Below are 17,224 nucleotides of genomic sequence, written 5' to 3' on the forward strand. Positions count from 1 at the left end.
TAAGAGAGTTCCCCTTTTCTGCTACATCCTCGCCAACATCTGTCATTTCCTTGATTTGTGAATTTTAGCCATTCTTGACTGGTGAGGTGGCATCTCATTTTGTATTTCCCTGATGCTGAGTGATGTTGAGCATATTTTCATGTGTCTGTTGGCCATTTGATGTTTTTGGCGAAATGTCTGTCTTCATGTCTTCTGTCCATTTTTTTTAAAAGATTTTATTTATTTATTCGACAGAGAGAGACAGCCAGCTGTGAGAGGGAACACACAAGCAGGAGTGAGAGGTAGCCAGCTAGGCTCACAGCAGAGGAGTGCCTGATGTGGGGCTCCGATCCCATAACGCCGGAATCATGCCCTGAGCCGGTTGGGTTGATTTTTAAATCACAGCGTTCCCAGGCGCCCCCAAAGATTTTATTTATTTATGTGACAGAGAGACAGCCACAGTGAGAGAGGGAACACAAGCAGGGGAGAGGGAGAGGAAAAAGCAGGCTCCCAGCCGAGGACCCTGGATGTGGACTCGATCCCGCACCGCTCGGGATCGCCCTGAGCCGAAGGCAGACGCCTAACGAGACTGAGCTTGTCCATTTCTTGATTGATTATTTGTTCTTTGGGTGTTGAGTTTGGTGTTTCTTTTTTTTTTAAAAGATTTTATTTATTATATTTACAGATAGAGACAGCCAGCGAGAGAGGGAACACAAGCAGCAGGGAGTGGAGGAAGAAGCATGGCTTAAGTGGAGGAGTTTTGATGTGGGGCTCGATCCCATAACGCCTAGGATCAGCGCCTGAGCCGAGGTGCGATGCTTAACGATGTGTGCCACCCGAGGCGCCCCCAGAGTTTGGTGTTCTTTATAGATTTTGGATACTAGCTCCTTTATCTGATATGTCATTTGCAAATATATTCTCCCATTCTGCTGGTCGTCTTTTGGTTTTGCCAATTGTTTCTTTGCTGTACAAAAGTCTTTATCTTGATGAAGTTCCAGTAGTTCATTTTTTGCCTGTGTTCCCCTTGCCTCTGGAGACAATGTCCAGCAAGGTTGGTGCAACTGAGGTCAAAGAAGCTGTGGTGTCTGTGTTTCCCTTGAGGATTTTGATGAATTCCCTGTCTCACATGTAGGTCTTTCATCCATTTTGAGTCTGTTTAGTAAGAAAATGGTCCAGTTTCATTCTTCTGCATGTGGCTGTCCAATTTTCCTAACACCATTTGTTGAAGAGACTGTATTTTTTTGTTGGATGTTCTTCCTATTTTGTCCAAGATTGGTTGACCATAGAGTTGAGGTTCATTTCTGGGTTCTCTATTCTTGTTCCATTGATCTGTGTTCGTTTTTGTGCTTTGGTACCATACTGTCTTCATTACAGCTTTGTAATACAGCTTGAAGTCTGGAATTGTGATGCCACCAGCTTTTGGTTTTCTTTTCAACATTCCTTTGGCTATTTGGGGTCTTTTCTGGTTCCATACAAATTTTAGGATTATTTGTCCCAGCTCTAAAATATTGATGGTATTTTGATAGGGATTGCATTGAATGTATAGATTGATTGCTCTAGGTAGCATAGACATTTTAACAATATTTGATCTTCTGATTCATGAGCACAGAAGATTTTTCCATTTCTTTTTGTGTCTTCCTCAATTTCTTTTATGAGTGTTCTCCTGTAGTTTTCATGAGTATAAACCCTTTGTCTCTTTGGTTAGGTTATTCCTAGGATTTTATGGTTTTTGGTGCAGTTGTAAATGTAATAGATTCCTTAAATTCTTTCTTCTCATTGTCAGTGCATAGAAACAACTGGTATCTGTGCATTGATTTTATATCCCGCCATGTTGCTGAATGCCTGTATGAGTTCTTAACAATTTAGAGGTGGAGTCTTTAAGATTTTTCCATCGTAGAATAGAATGTGTCATCTGTGAGAGAGAGTTTGACTTCTGTGCCGATTTAGATGCTCTTATTTCTTTTTGTTGTCTGATTGCTAAGTCTAGATTTCCAGTACTTCTTGTTGAACAACAGTGGTGAGAGAGTGGACATCCCTGTCATAGCCTCCTGACCTTAGGAAAAGCTCTCAATTTTTCCCCATTGAGAATGACATTTGCTGTGGGCTTTTCATATATGGCTTTTATGATATTGAGGCATGTTCCCCTCTATCCCTACACTGTAAAGAGTTTTAATCAAGAAAGGATGCTATACTTGTCAACTGCTTTTTCTGCATTTATTGAGAGGACCAATTAGTTCTTGTCTTTATTAATGTAGTGTATCATATTGATTTGCAGATGTTGAACCACCCTTGAATCCCAGGAATAAATCCCACTTGGTCATGGTGAATAATCCTTTTAATGTACTGTTGGATCCTATTGGCTAATATCCTGGTGTGAGAATATCCTGGTGAGAATTTTGGCATCCACGTTCATCAGGGATCTTGGTCTGTAATTCTCCTTTTGGTGAGGTCTTTTGTCTGGTTTTTGGAATCAAGGTAATGCCAGCCTCAGAGTTTGGAAGTTTTCCCTTCCATTTCTATGTTTTGAAATACTCGAAGAATATAGGTATTAATTCTTCTCTTAAATGTTTGGTGGAATTACCCTGGAAGCCATCTGGCCTGACTCTTGTTTGTTGGGAGATTTTTGATTTACTGCTTCAAGTTCCTTGCTGGTTATGGGTCTTCTATTTCTATGAGTTTTCTATTTCTTCCTGTTACAATTCTTGGTAGTTTATACATTTCTAGGAATGCATCAGTTTCTTCCAAATTGCCCAATTTGTTGGCATGTAGTTGTTTATAATATAATTTTATATAATTGTTTGTATTTCTTTGGTGTTGGTTGCAATCTCTCCTCTTTTAACTCATGATTTTATTTATTTGGGTCCTTTCTCTTTCTTTTTGATAACTCTGGCTAGGGGTTCATTGATCTTATTAATTCTTCAAAGAACCAGGTCCTAGTTTCATTGATCTGTTCTAATGTTCTTTTTTGGTTTCCGGTTGCATTGATTTCTGTGCTACTTGATTAATTCTCTTCTCCTGCTGGGTTTAGGCTTTATTTGCTGTTTTTTCTCCAGCCTCTTAAGTATAAGGTAGTTTGTATTTGAGACCTTCTTATTTCTTGAAAAGGTTTGTATTGCTATATACTTCCTCGTAGAACCGCGCTGCATCCCAAAGGTTTTGAACAGTTGTGTTTTCATTTTCATTTGTTTCCCCATGAATTTTTTAAAATTCTTTTCTTTAATTTCCTGGTTGACCCATTCATTCTTTGGTAGATGCTCTTTTAGCCTCCTCGTGTATTTGAGTTCTTTCCAAATTTCCTCTTGTGATTGAGTTTGAGTTTCAAAGCCTTGTGGTCTGAAAAATATGCAGGAATAAATCCCAGTCTTCTGTTACTGGTTGAGACCTGATTCGTGACCCAGTATGTGATCTATCCCCTGAGAATGTTTCGTGTGCACTTGAGAAGCATTCTGTTGCTTTTTAGGATGGAATACTCTGAATATATCCATACAGTCCACCTGGTCCAGGGTGACATTCATAGCCCTTGTTTCCTTGTTGATCTTCTGCTTAGATTATCTGTCCGTTGCCTGAGTGGTGTTAAAAGTCCTGTACTATTATGTATTATTATCAATATGTTTCTTTAATTTGCTATTAATTGGTTTATATAATTAGCTGCTCCCATGTTAGGGGCATAGATATTTACAATTGTTAGATTTTTCTTGTTGGATAGACCCTTTTAATTACATATAGTGTCCTTCCTCATTTCTTGTTACAGTCTTCTTTGGTTTAAAATCTAATTTGTTCGATATACGGATTACTACCTCCCAACTTTCTTTTGATGTCCATTAGCATAGTAAATTGTTCTCCACCCCCTCACTTTCAATCTGAGGTGTCTTTGGGTCTAAAATGAGTCTCTTGTAGACATTATATGGATGGGTCTTGCTTTTTTTATCCAGTCTGATAAATTTTGTATCTTTTGATTGGAGCATTTAGCCTATTTCCATTCAGAGTAATCCTTTGAGAGATATGAATTTCTAGTGCCATTGTATTACCTATGAAGTCACTGTTTCTGTATGTTGTTTCCTGTTTCTTTCTGGTCTTTCGTGTTACTTTTTGGGGCTTTCTGTCTTCGCTTATAGGATCCCTTTAATAATTCTTGCAGGGCTGGTTTAGTGATCATAAATTCTTTTTAGTTTCTGCTCTTGTGCTGGAAGCTCTTTATCTCTCCTTCTATTCTGATTGATAGCTTTTGCTAGATAAAGTATTCTTGACTGCATATTTTTTCTCATTTTGCACCCTGAATATATTGCTCCTGTCCTTTCTTGGCCTGCCAGGACCCTCCTGGATGGGTCTGCTCACAGTCTTATGTTTCTACCCTTGTGGATTAAGGACCTCTTGTCCCAAGCTGCTTTCAGGATTTTCTCTTTGTCTCTGAAATTTACAAGCTTCACTATTATATTGTTGAGGTGTTGACCTATTTCTTTTGATTTTGAGGGTGGCTCCTGTGTGCCCTCCTGGACTTGAATGCCTGTTTCCTTCCCCAGATTAGGGGGAAGTTCTCAGCTATAAATTGCTCAAATATACCTTCTGTCCCTCCCTCTCTCTCTCCTCTTCTTCAGGGACCCTCAGTTATTCTTAATATTGTTTCACTTTTTGGTATCACTTATCTCTTGAATTCTCCCCTCATGATCCAGTAGAAGTTATTTATCTCTTTTTCTCAGCTTCTTAATCTCCACCATTTGTCTTTTATATCACTAATTCTCTTTTTCTGCCTCATTTATCCAGCAGTTAGAGCTTCTCCATTTTTATTGTATCTCTCACACCCCTTCACCCATTTTGCCCATCCGCCCTCACTCCTCCATTCTGGAAACCATCAGTTTGCACTCTTTGTTTATGTGCCTGTTTCGCTTTTTGTTAGTTTATTCATTTGTTTTGTTTTTTAGATTCCATGTATAAGTGAAATCATATGGTATTTGTCTTCTGACTTGTTTTACTTAACATGATATGTCCCCTAGGTTCATCCATGTTGTTGCAAATGGCAAGATCTCATTCTCTTTTTATGGCTGAGTAATAGTCCGTTATATATCTCTATATCTGGGTATCTTTACCATTCATTTATTGATGGATACTTGTGTTGCTTCCACATCTTGGCTATTGTAAATAATGTAGTGAACATAAAGGTGCATATGCTAGAATTTGTGTTTTCATTATCTTTGGTAAATACCCTGTAATGGAATTACTGGTTCATATGTTATTTTTATCTTTACTTTTTGAGGAACCATGATACTGTTTTCCACAGTGGCCGTAGCAGCTTACATCCCCACCAACAGTGCACGAAGGTTCCTTTTTTCTCTCTCTACATCTTCTTCACCAATGCTTGTTATTTTTGATTCTAGCCATTCTTGATAGGTATATAAGATATCTCATTGTGGTTTTGATTTGCATTTCCCTGATCGCTGGTGATGGTTATCTTTTCATGTGCCTGTTGGCCTTCTGTATGTCCTCTTTGAAAAATGTCTATTCACATGCTCTGCCCATTTTAAAATTGGGGTGACGATGATGATGATGATGTGATGATTATAGGTGTAGAGTTATATAAGTTCTTTATTTATTTTGATATTAACCCCTTATTGATATAATATTTGCAATATCTTCCTCCATTCAGTACGTTGTCTTCTTTTTCATTTGTTGATATTTCCTTTGCTGTGAAAAAGCTTTTTATTTTGATGTAGTCCTTGATAATTTAATTTTGCTTCTTTGTTTCCCCTACCTGGTACATATCTAGAAAATGTTGTGAAGGCAAATGTCAGAGAAATTATTGCCTGTGTTTTTAGGATTTTTATGGTTTTATGGCTCATGTTTTCAGTTTATTTTTACGTGTAGTGTAAGAAAGTGGTCCAGTTTCATTCTTTTGCATATAAGCTGTCCAGTTTTTTCCAGCATCATTTGTTGAAGAGACGTCCTTTTCCCATTGTATATTTACCTCTTTGTCATAGATTATTGACCATGTAAGTGTGGGGTTTATTTCTGGCTATTCTGTTCAGTTGACCTATGTGTCTGTTTTTGTTCCAGTACTATAGTTTTTAATTACTATGGCTTTGTAGTATATCTTGAAATCTGGGATTGTGATACTCCTCAGTTTTATTGTTCTTTCTCAAGATTGCTTGGGAAATTCATGGTCTTTTGGTGATTTCATACAGCCTCCTTATCATTATTTGTTTTCATTCTTGTGAAAAATGCTGGTAGTATTTTGATAGGGATTAGAATGGAACCTGTTAATGCTTTGGGTAGTATGGACATTTCTCTTAACAATATCAATTCTTTTTAATTCATGGACATGAAACATCTTTAATTTTGTTTGTGTCATCTTAAATATCTTTCATTAGTGTTTTATAGTTTTCAGAGTACAGTATAATTTTTCCCCTTCTTGGTTAAGTTCATTACTATGGTTTTTTTTTTTTTTTTGGGTGTGATTGTAAATGGAGTATTTGTGTTTCTTTAATCCTGTTTCCACCATGTTTTTGCTGTCTGTATGACCTTGACAACTTAATTTTAGGTTTTAGGTACCTCAACTTCTCCATTTTTAAGTTGAGAATAGTGGTACCCACCTGTTGAGGGGATTACTAAATGAGTCAACACATGAAAACCCTTCATCATTGTCTAATACAGAGTAAATGCTGTTTAAGTAAAGGATATTATTACTGTTAATTTTCCACTGCTAAGTATTTAGTTTATTTCATTTTCTTATCTGATAAATAATGCTATTCTGTTCATATAGATTTTGTAGGACTTGATTACTTGCTTAAAATAGATTTCCAGGGTAGAATTATTGAGTCAAATGTATTTTTTAAAGCTCTTGAAACAGCCTACCCAAATTGCTTTCCAAGTGTGTTGCTAATTTATAATTTACCTTCGCCCTTGCAGTGGGTTAGAATGATTACAGTTTTATCTGTGAGTGCCTTAGTAAAATGTAATAAATGTATCACAGCCTTTCTTTTTGACATATTTTTTAATTAGAAGATTTATCTTCAATTAGAAATATAACTACTCCAGGAATTATCATATATATATAAACGAAAACCCATTCTCTGGTAGATGGACTTAAGTAGAAAGCCTTGTTTCTGAGTATAGACACAGAACAGAGAGAGTTGGTGGACATATCAAATGTTTTATACAGTCACTAGGGCTGAGATTGCTCTGGATAGGTCTGTCCTGCGTGGTGGAGGTTATCATGTCAATGTTAAATAATGATAATAAAGTCAAATTGATTACTCTTACTAGGTTCAAACCCTATAATAAGGAATTAATACCTGTTTTGTCACTTAGGCCATACAGCAGCATATGAGAAAAATACTATTAGCACTGTTTACACATGGAAAACTGAAGCTCTGAGAGGCTAAGTAACTTGCCCAAGGTCATCAGAATGGGGATTCAAACCATGGCAATGCCCAGGGCCATACTCTTTACCACTACCCCATTTTGAGTACTGAAAAGAGATTAAAGTATATTCATACTGGGTATAATTTTAGAAGCATAATTCATTGATCAGACTGTACTCTAACATTAATCTGAGAGAAATATCCCTAAGAAAGGTAGTGCCTTTGCCCCAAGTATGTTTGCCAGGAGAAAGACTAAGGAGGAAACCAGAGGCTCATTTGGAAATAAAATTTAGCTGGTTAGCTTTGTCCATCAGTGATGGACTGGACAAGTATTTGTCCAGTCATGTTTTGGCATGCATTTTGGCTGGTAGACTAGGAAAATCACAGGATAGCCAGGGTTTGACTGAATGAGAGAGTAAGGCATTTTTACCTTTCTGCAAAATATTTCCTTTCTATCTCCTGTAAATTGGCTGTAATTCAAATGTAGGTTTAAAAAAAAATCATAATTGCCATATTGTTGATTAAAATCTAATGTTTTCTTACTCAGTTTCTTTCTCTTAGCCTCTCTGTGACTGTATACTGTTTTGAATTATTTAAATATTAAAAAAAATGTTTCCAGTGTCTATGTTTCTTATTTTAAAACTGGCAGCTATAAGGAAACAAAAATTGTTTTTCACTTGAGCATGACCCTTAATTGACTCCTCCTTAACCCTGCCCTCTTTTATAGGAAGAACAAAATGTTCCCATCCCCTTCCCTAAAACTTACTTCCTAGACTGGGGTACAACAGCCCTTCTCTAAAAATTTTTTAATGCTGTGCACCTGGGTGGCGCAGTCGTTAAGCCGCCTGCCTTGGCTCAGGGCGTGATCCCAGTGTTCTGGGGATAAGCCCCACATCAGGCTCCTCCACTGGGAGTCTGCTTCTTCTTCTCCCACTCCCTGCTTGTGTTCTCTCTCGCTGGCTGTCTGTCTCGTCAAATCAATAAATAAAAAATCTTTAAAAAAATTTTTTTAATGCATTTTAAGTCATGGCTTACCTAAATTTTCAGATTTCTATTTTTATATGACAGACTATTTCCTCAAATTTTATTTCAATGCATTATTCATCTTCAAGGCACAGTTCAAACTGGGCTCATTCAGTAAAGCCCGCCTGATCACCAAAGTTCTGCCTAGCCAATGTTTCTCACTCCTGACTCAACATTTGCTAAGTATAATCATGAACTGCTCGGTGAATGGCTTATCTAGATTTTATGCTTTTTTCCTTATTTGCTTCCTATAATAACACTATTTTATATTTGTGTGTACTCTTTTTAGATTTAATGGTGATTTCTCAAATAGGTATGGTGCATGTGGGGGTGATGGAGTTGGGGAGATAGTGGTAGCTGCTTATCAGGCTTACTAGATAAAGGAGGGTCACATGTACCTTGAAAAGATGTACTTTAGCCACTTGCCCTAAAGAAGGCAAAAGTAGAGACTACCAAGTGAGCAGGGACAGAAAGCGGAGAGATGAGAACGGAGAAGGATTGTGAGGTGGGTGCAGACAGGATGCAGGATCAGAAACTTCAGGTGTGTGAGATATTCAGGCCATCAAAAGAAGTTTGAGAAGTATTAAGCTTTTTAGAACTGTACAATTTCAATAAGATAGTTATTAACCACATGTGGCTTTTGAGTACTTGAAATATAGTAGCTGATTGAATTGAGGTGTTCTGTTAACTATGAAAGAAACATTGGGATTTCAGACTTGTATATAAAAATTGCGTCAAAATGTAAAACATCTCACCAATTTTATTTTAATTATATACAGCGGATGGGGCTTATTTTTGATATGTTTGCATTGCCACATGTAAAAATATTATTAAAGCCACCTACCTATTTTAATCTTTTGTATGACTAAGCTGGAGAATTCAAAATTACATATTCAAGTATTTGTACGTCCTCATTATAATTCTGTTGGACAACACCACTCTAGGATTTAAATTATGAATGCAGGACGAAATTATGAACTGTGCTCTTTTGTAGTTTACTTTTAGTACTTATACTCAGCGTTGTAAGGCACTGGTGAGCACTTCTGAATGCTTTTGTTTAATCATGGCCTCTCCCCCTTCCAACTAGATTTTAAAACCTTTCTGACAACCCACTGCTGCATTTTTGGCACATGTTTTGAGTACCTCCCCATAGGCTTAGTGCAGGAGTGTTGGCACACATAGGTATTTGGAACATGTTTATTAGATGTAATGAACAAAATAATGTTTTCTGGATGGAAACTTCCTGGCAGATGTTTACTTCTTTCTGGTTCAGCCAGTTCCCAGCTGGTTTTCAAACATATTTTCAGTGTGATATGTTCTATAGCTTCTGCCCTTCCTTTCTTTTCTTTCTCTGTTCATCTAAATTTTCCGGGCATCTTTAAACCAGTGTGGCATGTGGTTCTGACAATCTTTGCTTATCTCTTCGTAGAAGCCATGTAGTTGGTCCCCTTATTTCTAGCTTTTGTCTGATCCTCACAAATTTCAATTAAAGTTCACTAGAGGGGAATGGAGCTTGCCAAAGGCTTATGTTATCTAGCTTTCTCTCCCTTGCCCAGACACCTGCACAGGCCTTTCTCAGTGGGGCTCACTCTACACTGTGATTTATTTGGCAAATTGGAACCCTACGGACATTATCTTTTACAACTCAAATAACTGAATGGAAGTGAGAACAAGAGAGAATGTGAGCCAAGTGCAAAAGTGCACAAAGCCACAGTTCGAAGATTCTGGGTGATGGTGCCATCCCTTGTCCTTATTAGGAGTGTAATTTGGGGGAAATCTCTTCTCAGAGTCTCAGATCTTCATTAGAAAACCAAGGAAATAGGATGATTTCTGGGGTCCTTTCTGGCACTAACACTCATGATTCTCTGACCATTAACGGGAGAGGGCAGAAATGAGAAACAAATGAAGATCAGACCATCGTAATTCAGGATGGAACTTTGCTGGCTGACCCACCTTTTGTGACCTCGTGTGCCTCTATTATTCTAACATCAACATTGCAAACTTCCCCTCTTTATCCTTTAATCCTACTTGTTATTTTTTTTCTTTCCCAGCATTCCTTCCTGTACTGGTCTGTAGTTTTCTTGTAATGTCTTTGTCTGGCTTTGGTATCGTGCCGGTGCTAGCCTCAAATGAGTTAGAATGGTTCCATCCCTCTTTTTACCTTTTTGGAAAAGTTTGGGAATGATTGATATTAGTTCTTTTTTAACTGTTTGGTCGAGTCCAGTGAAACCATCAGGTCCAAGCCTTTTTTATTGGAATATTTTTGATTATTAATTCAATCTCCTTACTACTATAGGTCTATTCAGATTGTCTGTTTCTTTATAATTTAGTTTTGGTAGGTTTTGTGTTTCTAGAATTTGTCTATTTCATCTAGGTTATCTAATTTTTGGCATAAAATTGTTCATAGTATCATTATCCTTCTTATTTCTGTAGAATTTGATAGGAATGTCCCCACTTTCATTCTGGTCTCTCTCTCTTTATCCAATCAACTTTTGTTCCATTCATATTCTCTATTGTTTTTCTATTCTGTTTGATTTTATATTGTTCTAACCTTTATATTTCCATTCTTTATTTCTGCTAGCTTTAAGTTTAGTTTGTTCTTTCTTTTTCTACTTCCTAAGTTGTAAAGTTAGGATGTTGATTTGAGATCTTTTCTTGATATATATATATAGATACACACACACACACAATATGTATCTATATATATAAGTGTTTTGTATTTCTTGGTTTTAATTTCAGTATAATTAATATACAGTGTTATATTGCTTCAGGTGTATAATATAGTGGTTCAGACTTCTATACATTATTCTTTTATTGCCATTATGGTAACTTTACTCTAAATCCCCTTCACCTGTTTCAGCCATTCCTCCCATCCTGCCTCCGCTCTGCAACCATCAGTTTGTTCTCTATAGTTAAGAGTCTGTTTTTTATTTTTTTATTTTTTGGTTTGTCTCTTTTTTTCTTTTGTTTTGTTTTTTACTTCCCGCATGAGTGGAAATCATAGGGATTTGTCTTTCTCTCTGACTTACTTTACTTAGCATTGTATCTCTCTAGATTCATCCATGCTGTTGCAGATAGCAGGATTTCATTCTTGAGTAATATTGTGGAGTGTGTGTCGTAGTGTAAGCGTGTGTGGGTATGCCACATCTTCTTTTATCCATTTATCTTTTGCCAGGACAATTTGGGCCGTCTTCCAGAATTTGGCTATTTGTTAATGCTGCAGTAAACATCGGTGTGCATATATCTTTCAAATTAATGTTTTCTGTTCTTTGAGTAAATACCTGGTAGTGAATTACTGGATCATATGGTGATTCTATTTTAATCTTTTTGAGGAATCCCTATACTTTCCTCACAGTGGCTGCACTGGTTTGCTTTTCCACTGGCAGTGCACAAGAGTTCCTTTTTTCTGATCCTTGCCTAAGCACTTATTGTTTCTTGTGCTTCGATCTCTAGCCATTCTGACAGGTGTGAGGTGTATGTTATTGTAGGTCTGATTTGCTTTCTCCTGATGAGTACTAATGTTGAGCATTTTTTCATGTGTCTGTTGGCCATCTGTATGTCTATCTTTGAGAAATATCTGTTCAGGGTCTTCTGGTCCATTTTTTAATTGGCTTATTTGTTTTTTTGGTGTTGTGTATATTCTTTCATATATTTTGATATTAACCCTTTTCATCAGATATGTCATTTGCTAAATATCTTCTCCCCATTCAGTTGTCTTTTAGGTTGTTGATTGTTTCCTTTGTTATGCAGAAGCTTTTTATTTGATTAGTCCCAATACTTTATTTTTTGCTGTTGTTTCCTTATCTCAGGAGACATATCTTTAGAAAATGTTGCTGCAGCTGGATGTCAGAGAAATTACTGCCCATCTTCTCTTTGAGGATTTTTATAGTTTCAGGGCTCACAGGTCTCATATTCAGATCTCACTCTCAGTCCATTCTGAGTTTATTTTTGTGTATGGGGGTAAGTAGTTCCAGTTTCATTCTTTTGCATGTAGCTGTCCAGTTTTCACAATATCATTTGTTGAAGAGACTGGGTCTTTTCCCCATTGCATATTTCCTTGCCTCTCTGTTGAAGATTAATTGGACTGTATGTTTGGGTCTTATTTCTGGGCTCTCTCTATTCTGTTCTGTTGATCTGTGTGCCTGTTTTTGTGTCAGGGTCTGTCTTTTTTTTTTATAATGTGAGAATTTGTAGCTGTAAATTTCTCTCGCATAGCACTGTTTTGCTGATGGGCTCCCAAGTTTGGGGTGTATTGTGTTTTCATTTTCATTAATTTCTGCTATTTTCTAATTTTGTGATTTCTCTCTTTCTTCTTTGTTCCATCAGTTGTTAATAGTGTGTTAAGTTCCAACATTCAGTGAAGTTTCCATTTTCTCTCTGTTAATGGTTTCCTAATGTCATCTTTTTGTTGTCAGAGAAGAAACTTGTGTATGACATTTATATTTTTAAATCTATTGAAAATAATTTGTGGCCTAACAGAATAATCCTAGAAAAATGTTCCATGTGCACTTAGAAGAATGTGTATGCTCTTGTTGGGTGAGTATTTGTATATGTCTGTTGTTGGTTTGTACAATTTAAGTCCTCTATTTCTTTACTTCTATCTGATTGTTCTACCCATTATTGTGAGTGAAATATTGAAAGTCTCCAGCTATCACTATAGAATGTTTATTTCCTCCTCTCGGTTCTAGTTTTTGCTGTTGTGTGTGTGTGTGTGTGTGTGTGTGTATACTATATATATATATATATATATATATATATACATTTTTTAAAGATTTTATTTATTATATTTGAGAGAGACAGCCAGCGAGAGAGGGAACACAAGCAGGAGTGGGAGAGGAAGAAGCAGGTGCTTCTCAGCAGGAGCTCGATGTAGCCCGATCCTCAAACGCCGGGATCACGCCCCGAGCAAAGGCTTAACACTTAACCACTGCACCACCAGGCGCTCCCTTTTGTATATTTTGATGATCTGTCATTAGGTACATAGAAGTTTATAATTGTTTCATCTGAAACTTTTTATTAATATATAATGTATCTTTTTTGGAACATTTTTTGATTTAAAGTATATTTTTTGGTCTGATAGTAGTAGAGCTACTTCTGTTCCTTTGGTTACTATTTGCATAGAATATAGTTTTCCCATCCTTTTACTAACTTTTTGTGTTTTTATATCAAAAACGAGTCTTAATCAGACAGTGCTACAAATGGATCATGTTCTTTTTAATCCATTCTGCCTTTTTAATGGACAAGTTTAATCCATTTATATTTAAAGTAATTACCCATAAGGAAGGGCTACTTCTGCCATTGAGCTATTTGTTTGCTGTGTCAGTGCTGTTTCTTCATTAAGGTTCTCCACTGGCCTCAAATTGTGGAGTGAAAATGAAATCTTGGTTTTATTATTCTAAATGTACTTTTTGAATGCATACGCACATTATATGATTCAGTACCAAGATGAGAGAGCTAGTTATCAAATATTCAGTAGTTCTTTTTAGTGGAAGTAGATCATTCTTTGAAAAGGTAAAGTTATTTACTGGGTTCATTTTTAAACAATTTATTAGGTACTTACTATCTTCTAAAGTACAATGCTTTTGGTTCTGTAGAGATATAAAATAAAAATACTAATAATTACAGCCACCATTTGTTGAGCATAATGTTAAGCCATTTAAAAATGTGAGTTCAACTTCACAACAACCTTATGAGGTAAAGTAGTGTTATTCTCTTGTTTCTCACTCCATTAACTGGTATTCTTGGCTCTACTTTCAAAATATATCCCAGCTTTCGTCCACTTCTTGGCATTTTTAGTTGCTATTACTTTAGTCCAGGCCCTGTAATTTATCATGTGTCCTGATCATCTCCTTTGCTTGCATTCTTGTCTCCCTGCAGTCCTCTCTCTCTCCACACAGCAGCCATCACTAACTTCTTAAAAATGTGTATAATGTTATGTCATTCTTTTGTTAAAAACCTTTCAATGACTTTCTGGTACATGTAGAATAAAGTCCAGCAATCTTTACCATGATCTTCAGGGTCTTACACAGTCTTTCCTTGCTTTATCAAGGAGTTAAAAGGACTTCGGAAAACTTCTGATATAGAAAGCTTGAGGAAATCTTGTCCAGGGTCACACAACAATTAATGACAAACTAGTCAAGAACTCAATTCTCCTGGATTCCAGTCAGGAACTGTGGACAGCCGCACTCCTGCCTCTTTGAGTTGCTAAAAGCAGTCTTTAAAGGATATGCTCTGAGAGGGCCTTTGGTCCCTCTGACATCAATTTAAAAAATATGTGCCAGTATGAATTTTCATATATAGAAGAGTATGGGATTTTTCAAGAAAGTCACGTCTGGTGTTTATTTACTCAGTGTATTCCCTGACAGCAGTATGCAACATAGAATATTTAATTTTAGTCTGCTCTCCCCTGGTGACTAGCCAGTTCCGGAGGTGTGGAGGAAGACATTTTATGTTTCCCATGGGTTTTGTTTGTCATAGCTTCGATTCCTATAATGAAAATAGTCCTGGGTAGCCCCATATGGGACTAAGCTGGAGTGTTATTAAATGTTCCTGTTCCTTATGTACATTGGGTATTCATATACTTATGAAGTTCTTCCATGCATTGAATTTAGAACGTGCCAAAATCCTATCACTCAAAATTGGTTTATTGGGTATTCTGATGAACTGTGAATATTTGCTGACAAAGGAAAGTTAGTCTTCTTTGAGTACAAGGTAGGAAATTCAAACCTGGGTTTTATTTTACAATTTAGGAATCTCTTTTATCTAAGTATATCCTTAGGTAAAGAATCAGAGCCTGATTTTTATTGAAAACTGTAATTCTTTTCACCTCTGTTTCCAGGGCCAACATGTTCTTTATCAGCGTGGATGTTCTTGGTCTAAAAATCTGGCATCATTCTGACTTTCTTGTATGTAATTTGCTTGTAGCTTTTCTCTCTGAGATAGCTCACTTATGTGCCATCACTTTCTGTGGTGTCAGTAAAGAGCAATGCAACCTTTCATGTTTTAAAAAAGCATTTCTTCCTTCTTCCTAATTAGTTCTTGTTCATCTATTAAAAAAAAACAACAGTTGCAATTTGTTGTTCTGAAATAAGACTTCTTTTTTTCCTGATGATAAATGAAGATCCAGGAAATTTTATGAGTTCAATGATTAGGAGAGAAATAATGTTTTTTTACAAATTGTGATTTTGATAATGTAATCAGTTATTCAGGCATTGGCTTGAAAGTCTAGATGTGAACAGAAGCATTTTTTTTAAAGGGGAAATATATGCCTAGAACATAGTTTCTTTTAAACATTTCACTATTACTCTTGTCCTCCATTGCAGAATACCCACTTGGTACTTCTCTTCAGAAAAGGGAATGATACTAACCTTTCATTTATTCTTAACGCTATGTAATAGCTACTTTTACTTACATACTTTAACTCATTTAATCACCTAGACAACTTTATGAGTGAAGTGGTTATTTTTTTTTTATTTTTTATTTTTTGATTTTATTATTATTATTTTTAAAGATTTTATTTATTTGACAGAGATAGAGACAGCCAGCGAGAGAGGGAAGCGCAAGCAGGGGAGTGGAGAAAGAAGCAGGTCTCATGCAGTGAGTTTGATATGGGCTCGATCCCGCAACGCCCGGATCACGCCCTGAGCCGAAGGCAGACGCCTAACCGCTGTGCCACCCAGGCGCCCTGAAGTGGTTATTTTTTTAAAGATTTTATTTATTCATTTGACAGAGAGAGAGAGAGAGAGAGTGTGTGTGTGTGTGTGTGTGTGTGTGTGCGCTGCTGCTGAGCGAAGCCTGATGTGGGGCTCAAGCCCAGGACCCTGGAGTCATCGATCTTCGAGATGAAGGCAGACACTTAACCGACTGAGCCACCCAGGCACCCCATCAAGTGGTTATTTTTATACTAATTTTTACTGATGAAGATACAGAAGGTCAGAAAGTGAAAGAAATTTGCCTAAGATCATAGAGTTAGTACAGTAGAGCTGGGATTTAAATTTAGATTTATTGAATTCTTTGTGGTGAATGCCAGTTGTCTACTCAGTATTCATCCCTCTTCTTCTTCTTATAAACAGAATCCCAGTTTTATTTTTGAAGTCGCAAAAACTTTTCCAGACTCCTTTCACTTAGGAGTGGCCATGAGGTATAAGTGGAAATTAGTTGGATGGGACGTCCAGGAATGACTCAGCTGGGCTCCTCTTTTTTTTTTTTAATTTTTTTTTATTATATTATGTTAGTCACCATACAGTACGCCCTGGTTTCGATGTAAAGCTCGATGTTCATTAGTTGGCGTATAACACCCAGTGCACCATGCACATACGTGCCCTCCTCAATACCCATCACCAGTGCATCCCATTTCCCCACCCCTCCCCTCTGAAGCCCTCAGTTGTGTTCTCTCAGAGTCCATAGTCTCTCATGCTTCATCTCTTCTGATTACACCCCTTTCTTTATCCCTTTCTTCCCCACGGATCTTCCTAGTTCTTATGTTCCATAGATAAGAGATATCATAGATGCAATTGTCTTCTCTGCTTGACTTATTTCATCTTAGCATTATTCCTCCAGCATCGTCCATGTTGCTGCAAATGTTGAGAACTCGTTTCTTTCTGATAGCTGAGTAATATTCCATTGTATATATGTAGACCACAACTTCTTATCCATCCAGTCATCTGTCTGAAGGGCATCTTGCTCTTTCCAACGATTTGGCTAGTTGTGGACAATGCTGCTATGAACATTGGGGTGCATATGGCCCTCCTTCTTCACTACGCCTTGTATCTTTGGGGTAAATACTCAGTCAGTGCAAATGGCTGGGTCATAGGCAGCTCATTTTTAACTTTTTAAGGACCTCCACACTGTTTTCCAGAGTGGCTGTA

This window comes from Ursus maritimus, unplaced genomic scaffold (assembly GCF_017311325.1).
Source record: "Ursus maritimus isolate PB19 unplaced genomic scaffold, ASM1731132v1 scaffold_7, whole genome shotgun sequence".
Classification (NCBI taxonomy): Eukaryota; Metazoa; Chordata; class Mammalia; order Carnivora; family Ursidae; genus Ursus; species Ursus maritimus.